The sequence below is a fragment of the Centruroides vittatus genome, unplaced genomic scaffold (assembly GCF_030686945.1).
Source record: "Centruroides vittatus isolate TY-2023 unplaced genomic scaffold, ASM3068694v2 scaffold_149, whole genome shotgun sequence".
Lineage (NCBI taxonomy): Eukaryota > Metazoa > Arthropoda > Arachnida > Scorpiones > Buthidae > Centruroides > Centruroides vittatus.
In genome coordinates, this window is record NW_027122681.1 from 1,866,574 (window position 1) to 1,879,014 (window position 12,441).

Consider the following 12,441-nt stretch of genomic DNA (forward strand, 5'->3'; position numbering starts at 1 on the left):
ACGTCAAGGCGACACCCATTTTGTGGTAGTTTTTTGATTTCCAGAAACTGACCCCGATTGCTCGACAGAAAACAATCGGGGAAAAAAACTGGATATTCGTTGCTATTTGATTTATTCCGTAAACCAAAATAAACTACTAAAATTTAATTTTTATGTCATTTTCTTTAAACTTTCCGATTGAAAAATGCAAATTTTCAATACAAATCTTTAATTTAAAAATAAACATAGCAACGAATAATAGATTATCTTTAAAACATAAATAACTATAAATTATAAATATAGAGAGGTTTCAAGGTCGCATGTCACGTGATAAAACACCGTTTGCTCCGCCCATTCGCCATTTTTGTGGTAGTTTTCGCTCGCTTAGCTTGCACGTAGTCTGTTATTCGACGTCTTTTTTTAGTTTAAACGTACAAAAATACTGCAGTTCTATTATCATGGATTAAGTTAAAAAAGATTCTTTTCTTGCAAGCTATTCTAGCAGTCTAACAGGACGAGATGCAGCTCTGTACGAAGAGAAAATTTCGTTATGTCAAGGCGATCCATACGAAGCCAGTTTATCAGACTTCGTCGTATATCAAGAGTTGTGGCCGAAAGTAGAATTTGGTGACATTATAAACTATTTGGTTTTTACAACAAATTTCTACACCCTGTCACAAATGAAAGCTTATAAATCTTTAGAGGCCCATAACTATTTAACAAGTGGCTGGGTTTCTCCTGATATAAAAGTAAAAGTAATGAATAACAGCGAAGTAATATTGCTTGGAAAGATATGTTTTCTTTTTTGTTTAAACTCGTGTTTTTACGTATTTCTTAAGTAAGAATTTTTGTCTGAAAGTAAAAGTCTAATTAAAAACAGCCGTGGAAATTTTTTAATTCAAATTGTTCAGTACCTTTATTTTCTAGTTGAAACTAGCATATAATAAGTCTACTTGCTTTTCGTTTTAACGTGTAATGTTTATAAGTTTGCACTAGCTAAAGCCTGAAATTACGTTAGTTATTCGTTTATAAATGCACTATACCTAACTAAATTAATATAAGCAAATCAGTAAACTCTTTTAGGGTTTAAAATATAACTTAGTGTTTATTAACGTAAATATTGAAATGAAATGTTTATGACAAACTCTTGTATTGATATTCACTTTATTCGTAACGAAATTTTTCCGGTTAATTCTCGAGAGCCATGCAGTTTGCCTTTGTTGTGAAAGCTTTTGTTACAGTTTGAGATCCTTGATGACAAATAATGCCGGAAATTTTAAAAAATGATGTTCCTTTGTTCTTGAGTGAACTAGCATTACACCCAATTACACAACAAATCACCATAGTGATATTCGCGACGAGAAAAAACAACACAAGAACTCCAGTTAAAACGCACGTGAACACACACAAAACGTAAACAAGTCACAAAGAGTCACAAAGATGGCGCTGGACAATTGCGCATGCTCATGACGTCACTCGTGATGTCGACATGAAACCTCTCTATTGCAAGTGTAGTGTGGAAATGCTATATAAAATTAAAACGGGAAACATTGCAATTTTTATTGTGTCTCTAAAGTGTAGAATAACTATTTTAGAAATATCCTATTATACACGTTAAGATATTTTTAAGAGAATTTTGAAAAAGTCTGATAAAATTAAATGACGTAAGTGTGCGTTAGAAGTCATTATATGACGTAAGTGTGCGTTAGAAGTCATTATATGACGTAAGTGTGCGTTAGAAGTCATTAGATGATGTAAGTGTGCGTTAGAAGTCATTAGATGACGTAAGTGTGCGTTAGAAGTCATTATATGACGTAAGTGTGCGTTAGAAGTCATTAAAGATATTTTTAAAAGAATTTTGAAAAAGTCTGATAAAATTAAATGACGTAAGTCTGGGTTAGAAGTCCTTATACGACGTAAGTGTGCGTTAGAAGTCATTAGATGACGTAAGTGTGCGTTAGAAGTCATTAGAGACGTAAGTGTGCGTTAGAAGTCATTATATTTTTAAAAGAATTTTGAAAAAGTCTGATAAAATTAAATGACGTAAGTCTGGGTTAGAAGTCCTTATACGACGTAAGTGTGCGTTAGAAGTCATTAGATGACGTAAGTGTGCGTTAGAAGTCATTAGATGACGTAAGTGTGCGTTAGAAGTCATTATATGAAAAAGTTTGATAAAAGTCATTAAATGACGTAAGTGTGGGTTAGAAGTCCTTATACGACGTAAGTGTGCGTTAGAAGTCATTAGATGACGTAAGTGTGCGTTAGAAGTCATTAGATGACGTAAGTGTGCGTTAGAAGTCATTAAAAATATTTTTAAAAGAATTTTGAAAAAGTCTGATAAAATTAAATGACGTAAGTCTGGGTTAGAAGTCCTTATACGACGTAAGTGTGCGTTAGAAGTCATTAGATGACGTAAGTGTGCGTTAGAAGTCATTAAAAATATTTTTAAAAGAATTTTGAAAAAGTCTGATAAAATTAAATGACGTAAGTCTGGGTTAGAAGTCCTTATACGACGTAAGTGTGCGTTAGAAGTCATTAGATGACGTAAGTGTGCGTTAGAAGTCATTAAAAATATTTTTAAAAGAATTTTGAAAAAGTCTGATAAAATTAAATGACGTAAGTCTGGGTTAGAAGTCCTTATACGACGTAAGTGTGCGTTAGAAGTCATTAGATGACGTAAGTGTGCGTTAGAAGTCATTAAAAATATTTTTAAAAGAATTTTGAAAAAGTCTGATAAAATTAAATGACGTAAGTCTGGGTTAGAAGTCCTTATACGACGTAAGTGTGCGTTAGAAGTCATTAGATGACGTAAGTGTGCGTTAGAAGTCATTAAAAATATTTTTAAAAGAATTTTGAAAAAGTCTGATAAAATTAAATGACGTAAGTGTGGGTTAGAAGTCCTTATACGACGTAAGTGTGCGTTAGAAGTCATTAGATGACGTAAGTGTGCGTTAGAAGTCATTAAAAATATTTTTAAAAGAATTTTGAAAAAGTCTGATAAAATTAAATGACGTAAGTCTGGGTTAGAAGTCCTTATACGACGTAAGTGTGCGTTAGAAGTCATTAGATGACGTAAGTGTGCGTTAGAAGTCATTAGATGACGTAAGTGTGCGTTAGAAGTCATTAAAGATATTTTTAAAAGAATTTTGAAAAAGTCTATCGTGGAAATGCTATATGTAATTAAATTAAAACGGAAAATATTACTAAAATACAAGCTTAAATACTAATTGGAATTGGAATAAATTTGATTATTACTATTTAAAATTTCTAAATTAAATATTACGATATTAAATGAAAAGAATGTGTAGAAATTATGCTACTTATCCTGGCTACTTATCCTGATTCTTTTATCTGGCGTCGGGAAGAGAAATTTTTAAGTAAAATTTCAAGTTGAAGGTCGTCAACCTGAAAGTAATATTCTTGTAAAAATTTGAAAAAAGTTCTATAAGACAAAACAATATAACTTACACAATTCATGGTTGCTTAAATTATAAATGAATTGATGACACTGACCCTGCGATAGTGTTCCTTTCAATGTTTTATTCCACTTCGATACTGAAGTTAGAGTTAACTGAATAAAACGTTTCTTATTTTATCTATATTTGACAGAATTTCGCTTTATGTATCGATTATATAATCAAGACGTTGCGTATTCATTTTTACATAAGACGCTTTGTTTTATTTTTTGTACTTGGTATTGTTAATCAAACACGAAATATAGCTTAGAAATCTCGGAATTAAACTACTTTTCATAGAAAATTATAATTTACATAAAATATGTTAAGAGAACTAACATTATTTTTTCAACAGATTTCTGTCTAAACTATTGCACATTTACGCACCTTCATTTTAATAATTTGAGGGTAATTATCTCAATTTGAACGAAAAGAAGCTCGAATCTAACAAAAGTCTGTTTATAAATCAATCTCGCTAATTTAATTCAACAATAATTTGTATAAATATCTCAACTTGAAGACGTAAATATGTTTCGGGTCGATGCTCTATTAGAATTTATACTCAATATTAATTACATAAACAAAAACAAAGGATTACTTACTTCCGTGAGACTCGCCGAAACAGAATTCAGCAGAAACTTCCTGAAAAGAAACAACAATAAAAATCATTTATTGTTACAAACAATATGAAAAAGAACAATTATACATAGTATTGTTAAATACTCAACTAACAATAGTATTGTTAGTTGAGTATTTTATCGCATCAATCGCGTCACTTATTACCTCAAAATTTCTACGATAAACCATTTAAGTCATCACTACGAATATTCAATAAGCTTTAAATTTCGTATAATTCGGATACCAGGGATTATCTGTGCGTGACATTTCAATTATGTTTACAGTTCGTAACGTCGTAAGGAATAGCGTAACGATAATTGTACGTCTTTTCTGTAAAAAAACTTGTAGAGAATGCACCGGTCAAAGGCAGTAAAAGTGTAATTTTGTTTCAGAATATTACCGAAAAACGAAGAAAAAAAATTGTCGTCGTCGGACTGTTCGGAGTTCGAAAGTTTTCGGGAAATACGTCACACTGTGACTAAGGTTTCGAAATAGTAGTGTGACCGAATGTCGTCCTGCAACACACGTCTTGGTACACATATTGTCCGACAGAAAGCGTAAAGAGATTGTAATTGGAAGATAGTAATAAATTTGCGAAAAAATGTCAGTGTGAGTGGTGAATTCGTAGAAAATCGTGTCCATTATAGAAAATTACAAAAATATCTATGAAATTTTGTTTTAAATACAAGTTACGTAGTTATATTATTGGACAAAATTGTAAAAAGCAAGGCCGTAACGATTTTCCCTCTCAATCCAGGGGCCAAGCAATTTTTGAGACCCACAATCGGAAGACATTTTTATGTTCGTTGCACTTGAATAACTCGTGTTTATTAGAAAAAAATTGCGTAGGTTACATAAAAGTTAACGAACCGAATTCACTACATTGATTCAGAGCAGCAGAACAGCATACTTTTTTTATATGCATGCCCCCGTGACAGCCATCTTCTTAAGTATTTTTCCATTTCGCATTTTTGCTAGTTGTATTTCGTATTATCGACAAACGGGAGTGCCTTGGTCAATTATATAGCAGTGTACAATTAAATGTAAAAAAGCATTTTTGTTAAAGCGAAAATTGTTGCAGGAAAAACATAGATAAATGTGATAAAATTATAATTACATTTTATTTAAGGCTAAGCATCTAATGACGTAGCGTGATGATAAACCTTAATGTAGCACCGGAATACAATACATTAGCTATTTTTAATCGCATACTCTTAAACCACTCAATGCGTACCACTAACTCTCACCTCTCTTCTAAACAGACGATCAATTGGCAGAAAACTAGAAATATTTTCTGATAATTTCTAATTGCCAGTTAACAGGAAACCCATTTATTGTGTGGATTCTTGAATTTTAATTGCGTTTTATTAAGTAGATTTAGTATAATACTATTCAAAATGAACTCCTTTCTTATGCACAAAATACCATTGCCGCTTGAGTGAAAATTGTACTCTAATGATAATAAATAGCGAGGTTGGGGCTGTTATAATGTTGGATCTTGGTTGTATTTAAGACTAGTAAAGTTTAAGAACTATTTATTATAAACTATTAAATACAAGTGGACACAAACACGGTAAGTTGAATGACAGACGACTGACGACCGATGCTCTTGTTGGCCGCTGGTGTCGCCACCAGTACATATCGTAACAGTGTTTTTTTTTTTTTTTTGAAAATACAAACATTAACAATATATAGTATGTTTCCAAATTTTGTGGGCTTTCGTCATTCTCAGTAAAGGAAAATCTGCGAGGCTTATTTATCTGCCTGCCAGAGCGGGTTGTCCGAACACGGGGTTGTGCGGAGACAGGTTTAGTTATTTTGTCAGGTTCTGCTTCACTGTTCGCCTGCTCAGGAGTAATTGGACTAGATATAGGCATGCTGTTAACGGTATGTTTTATTTTCCAAGTTGGCATTTCTGTTGTTCTAGGAGTCTTCAATAAATGATGTCTGTTTCTTCTATAGTGAATTCCATCCGGTGTTGTAATGACATGTTCTAGGCATTGGACTAACTTTGACAACAGAAGCAGGTGACCAAGGTTCTTTTGGACTCTTTTTATAGTATACTTCGTCTCTTTCCTTTAAAGGAAATAAGACTTTAGTGTGCTGGTCATAATAGGTTTTAGCTTTACTCACTTCTTCTGCACGGATTTTATTGTAGTGTTGTATATCTATGACTCTTGGCCTCAACACAGTTTCGCTGACAGGGAGTTTCATTCTCGGTGATCTAGACATCAGTAGTTGTGCTGGAGAATATCCACAAGGCAAAGGCGTATTTCTATATTGGAGCATTGCAATGTATGGATCTGAATTATTTTCACGACACTTATTAAAAAGATGTTTAATAGTGCCAACAGCTCTTTCGACAAGACCATTGCTCTTGGAATAGTGTGGACTTGATGTTCTGTGAGTTATATCCCAACACTTTAGGAATAACCTCAATTCTTCTGAATTAAAAGCTGGACCATTATCAGAAACGATGACTACAAAAATTCCATGACGTGAAAAGATTGCTTTTAGATTTATTATGACTAGTTTAGCATTATTAGAACTGACTGAGACTAATTCAAAATATTTAGAAAAATAGTCTATGACTAGCAAATAAGTAATATTATTATAATAAAAAAAATCTATGCCTACTTTTTGCCATGGCAGGTTGACATGCTCATGTAGAATAAGAGGCTCTTTATTGTTTGCTCTTCTAAATTTAATGCAGGCGTGACATTGCTCTACTTTTTTATATCGACATTTTTAAGTTAGGCCAATATACAACACTTCTTGCTTGTCTTTGGCATTTTTCGATGCCTAAATGACCTTCGTGAATAATGTCTAATATTTTGGAACGAAGACTTAAAGGAATTACAAGTAGACGACCTTTAAACAATAAACCATCGATGACATGTAGTTCTTGACGTATATTAAAGTAAGGTTTTAATTGACAGTCAAGCTTGTTTCTTGATGTAGGCCACTCAGTAAGACAATGTTTCATAATGATTTGGAAATCCGCATCCATCAGGGTCGCTAGTTTAATCTCTTCTAGACGTTCAGAGGACACTGCAAGATTAGTCATCAATAAGTTTGCATGTATACGGAGATCTTCCTCTAGAGAATCCTCTGCATCGGGTGGATCTACTGGAGCCCTACTTAAAGTATCTGCTATGAACAGGAATTTGCCTGGTTTATATGTAACATTCAGATCATATTGTTGCAGATTCAGCATCATACGCTGTAGACGCACTGGCACTTCAGACAATGTCTCCAAAGGTTTATGATCAGTTTCCACAATGACCCGATGACCGTAAATATATTGACGAAACCGGTTATAACCATACCGAATTGCATACGGTTCTTTTTCTATTTGAGCATAACGTGACTGACACTCTGACAATGACTTTGATGAATAGGCTATGGGTCTCTTGTTTTGTAGTATGACTGCACCAACTGCCGCCTTTGAACTATCCACAGAAAATGTTAAAGGCTTATTAGGATGGAAATAAGTTAAGACTGGAGCATTGCGTATTAACTCCTTTAATAATTGAAACTCTGACTGCTGTTTCTCTGACCAATGAAACGCTATATTCTTTCTTAACAATAGACGTAGGTTGACGGTTTTATCAGCTAAGTTATCAATGTAAGATCCCAAATAATTTACCATTCCCAAAAAACGTTTAAGTTCTGTTATATCCTTTGGTGCTGGTATGTGACATATTGCACTAACTTTAGCTGGATCAGGACACATACCATTTTGACTAAAAATGTGATTTAAATACTTGACTTCTCTCATTAGAAAATGACACTTTATTAAACTTTAAATTAATTTGACGAGCTTTTTCTAGGACTTTTTGCAGTATCTCGTTATGGGATTCTAATGTTTGACCATAAATCAGTATATCATCAAGATATATCATGATTTCTTGTATGTCTGAGAACCAATCAGTCATGATTTTATGGAAAATTTCTGACTTGAAAATCACTTGACACACCATAAGGAAGACGCTTAAATCTAAATCTATCAAAAGGCGTATTAAATGTGGTTAGCCTCGAACTGTTTTCACTAAGTTTTATCATCCAGAATCCAGACTGTGCATCTAAAGTTGAAAAATACTTAGCACCAGATAATTTTGACCTCAGTTCTTCTACAGTTGATAATGGATAATGACACCTCTTTATTGCTCTATTCAGATTTCTTGGATCTAGACAGACTCGCAATGACTTATCTTTCTTTTCAACAATAACGACTGAATTTACCCATTCGGTAGGCTCACTTACTTTTGCTATAACATCTAAAGATTGCATACGTTCCAGTTCTTTTCTAAACCTTTCGTTTAACATAAACGGTATTTTTCTAGGCGGTTCTATCACTGGTACTTTATCTTTGTTAACGGATATATCATATTCACCTGGTAGACAACCAAGACCCCCGAATACATCTTTGTATTGCGACAGGACTGACTCATGATTATTGATTTTAAATACTCTTTTGACTAAACCTAGTCTTTGGATTGTAGGTAGCCCTATAATGGTCTGACTATCAGTATTGGTAATTATAAAATGAATACTAGCTGACAAATTATCATTGATTATACCATTGACTAACACCGTTCCCAAAACTTGTATATCATTTACTGAGAATGACGTAAGCCTTACAGCCGTAGGTTGTATTTTTCTAGCAATTTTTAAACTTTTATAATTTCTTACTGACATTACATTAGCCTGAGCACTCGTATCCAAATTACACATTGTAACGTATATCAGAGTCTCTTGAGATTCGATGCCTATGAGCTTAGGACCAGGGGGCAAATGGCGAGCGGGCCACCAGTGAACGACCGCTGTTAAGATAGTGGGCGGACAACAGTGGGAATTTATAAGTTTACAAAATTTTCAATTTGCAGCAGCGTGAGGTCACGGGTCGACACGAACTAATGGATTGGAATCTTTAGAATGTCAATCAGAAATGACTCTCGTAGACATGACAAAATTTGGAAATAAATGTAGCATTCCTTCGAAAGCAAAACTGTCGCGTTCTAAATAATGAAGACATAAAGGAAAAATTTTAGCCGTCAGAAAAGAAAATATCACGGCGTGAGATACCAGCGAAAGTTTCAAATTTAAATCAACACTCGCGGACAAGACGAACGGAGGTGTCAAATTGATTAATCCATCGGGCTGAAGAACCCAGGGTGGTCTGTACCTGATGTGTCGAGTTCCGTTCCATGCAGTCCTGCAGCCCACATTGTGGATCTTAAAGAACCAAAAATGGGTAAGATTAAGACAGTTCTCGATGAACAAAACTAGCTGCCATGATGCTTGCAAGTATGATGAAATATACGATAAGCACGAAGATCTGTAACGAGTTAGCAATACTGAAATACGAGCGAGATTTGTGCGCAGATAATTTCTTACCACACTAAATTTAACAGAAAAATTCATCACAAAACGATTATTGATGCTAATGTGTGAAATTCCATTTAATCGAAGCAAGATGTGTGATTACCAGAGCCCCTTCGGCCGCCAATTTAAAGTATTTTAATCTTTCAAATTGGCGTTTCCACTTCCCGGGACGAGGACCCAGGGGTTGGATTTGTGGGAAGCGAGTGTTCGGGTTGTTTCATTGTGTCGAATTACGTACACAGAACGGGTCGCTTGACGTGTAAGTGCGTGAGTGCGAGAATTCGAGTAAAGGTTAAACGGTGTATATCTTCGTGTAAAGTGATGTTATGTCCGTGCGCGCGCGCGTGTGTGTGTGTGATCGAAGAACATCTTCGGCATGTCTAAAAACAGAAAAACAGTAAATTACGATACGAGAATAAGATGGGTTGAAAATGAAACGAAAGAGTTCTTACCATCGGAAATTTCGGCAAATATTCACTTGTACGATAAATGGCAAATTGGTCCTCTTCTTGGTAAAGTTGAGGAGGGAGATTCTTCTCCCTCCCAAATGTTCCTACAAAACACAAAGACAGTGAGAAAAGGAGAAGTTGATTCATTTATTATCTAAGGTCAAAATTATTACCTTTATCAGATAGTCTTTCTTCCCGAACAGTGTCATGAGGAGAGCGAAGGACCTGACCTAGCCTATCCTAGCCTAACCTAACCTAACCTAACCGGAAGCTCAATCCTCGTAACAGCTGTTTGGGAAGAAAGGTCGGCCGAATGTCGCGTCCGGTGAAGAAACGTGTCACGTCCGGGTGGTCACAATCGGGAGTCAAATCCGTTGTCGTCGACCGAATGTCACGTTCGAGAGACAAGACCGTGGTCACATCCGGGTAAGATAAGGTCAGGTCCGAGTAAAGGTGTCATGTCTGGGTGAAAAGTGTCGAATCCGGTCAGAATGTCGCATCCGGGTGCAAAAGACGAGTTGGGTAAAACCGAAGAAGATCACCGCCTAGGCCAAGGGAACCGCAGCCACCCGCAGCAACAAAACCGCGGTTCCTCGACTTCGGCGGCGCTCTCCTCCGATTCTTCCCCGTTCCGACTTCGGAAAGACGATGGCGCCGCCGTCACGACCGCGGACGAAGAGGCAGATCTCGCGAAAATAGGAAGTGACGGCGAAGAGGACTCGGAGGTGCTATCACTCCCTACGTCTTCCACAACAAGGCCTGTGGCCGGCTGATCCCTGACGACCTTGGCCAAGTGGAATGGACTCAGAACTCTCCCGCCTCCGGGAGAGTCCCACGCCACACGCACTGGGGGAAGGTCGTCACCACCCGCTGCCTCTCGCTCGACGGTCTCCAACGACACCGAACATTCGGCAGAGACCAAGTCCACCTCCGGCTCCTCGAACGTCTCATCGGAGCCGTCCGAGGAACCCCCTCCCTCCGGCGCCGGCGCCACCGCATTCTTCCGTCGGAACCTCCGGCGAAACCACTCCAACATCTTCATTCTGAAAAAAAAAAAAAAATTGCAATTAGTCGATTAAAACAAAAGCTTAAATTAATGTCTAAATTCTTCCGAGAATAAGCAGAATGCTCACCGCAGCTGCCTTTTTAAATCTAAAAAATTCGAATCCGACCATCGAACGACGTGACGAGATGTCTTCTGGGACCGATTAACGCAGAAAAAGTTCAAGATTATACTCACGACGAATCGGAATTCGGATAGCTCGCGTTAGATCCTACCGGAAATTGCTAGAACGTTCCTACTGTATTTGCAGTAGAGAAGACCGACCCGGAACGAAGAAACTCTCTTACGTGTAATTTGTATTTGTACGACAGTAAATTAAAGACACGCCGCACGTAGCCATGAGGAAAAGGCACTCGAGCCCGAGTCGTAACAAGTGTTTCGTTCTAGAGCAATTTACCTAACGTGTACGTCACATAAACGCAACGACGGCATTTAAAAGATTTCGGCAAAGAAATTGCCAACGAGTCGACCAAAACACAAGACAAACGTACGAAGAAGCGAAACCCGCCCACATCCCAACTCGCCATTCGGGACACGAACGTTTAACTGGCACAAAGCATTGGCAGATCGACTGCACTCGGAAAAGACCACCTCGTGGAAAGAGACAAAGAGCCTAAGGAAAAGAATTCTTTGTGTCCAGCCTGTATAGATAACTGTTAAGTGTATTAGTATTAGATGTGTTTGCAGACAATTTAATTCTGACAAAATAAGCCATTGAAAAGCGTTGTAAGTAGTACATAAATTGCATGGAGAAGTCGGAGGTCAAAGGGCGAAAGTTTTGACCTGTCCAAGGAACATCCCATGCTTCGGAATACGGTCTCCGTCCATCAATGTTACCAGAGTATATTTCAGTTAAAATTACGATGGAATTCGTATTTAAAGTTAGTATTAAATAATTTTTAATTGAATTTCTATAAATAATCCTTATTCTTTGACCGTGTTTATAAAATATAAAAGAATTAAGAATTTTTAACTTTGTAAATGTCGTATTATATTTTTTATATATTATTAAATGTAATAACGCCGGCCATGTTTTTTGTAAATAATTTTTACTTAAAATGTGATATTTTTATTGATTGTGGCAACAACACCAGAGGACGCCTTTACCTACTGTGCATTTTCTCACGGAGGCAGTAGCCTCAAAGGAAAGGTCGTCTCCGAGAAACTGTGAGGACTTGAGGACTGCTGATGGTGTAATACGGCGAAAAGAAGGACAAGACACAAAGTTTTTAACTTTGTAAATGTCGTATTATATTTTTTATATATTACTAAATAAAAGAATTAATTACGAAAATAAACCAATGAGCAAATACTTAATCCGTTTCCGGCGCTTCGGTCGCTTTCCAATGTGGCGGCTCGGTTTAAAAGTCGTTTCGGATTCTGATTCACAAGCGACGTCTGTTCGGAGAAAGAGCATACAAGGCTAACATCTCCATATAAACTAGGAAGAAGAAGAATTCACAAGCGACGGCACATTTAAACGCAAATA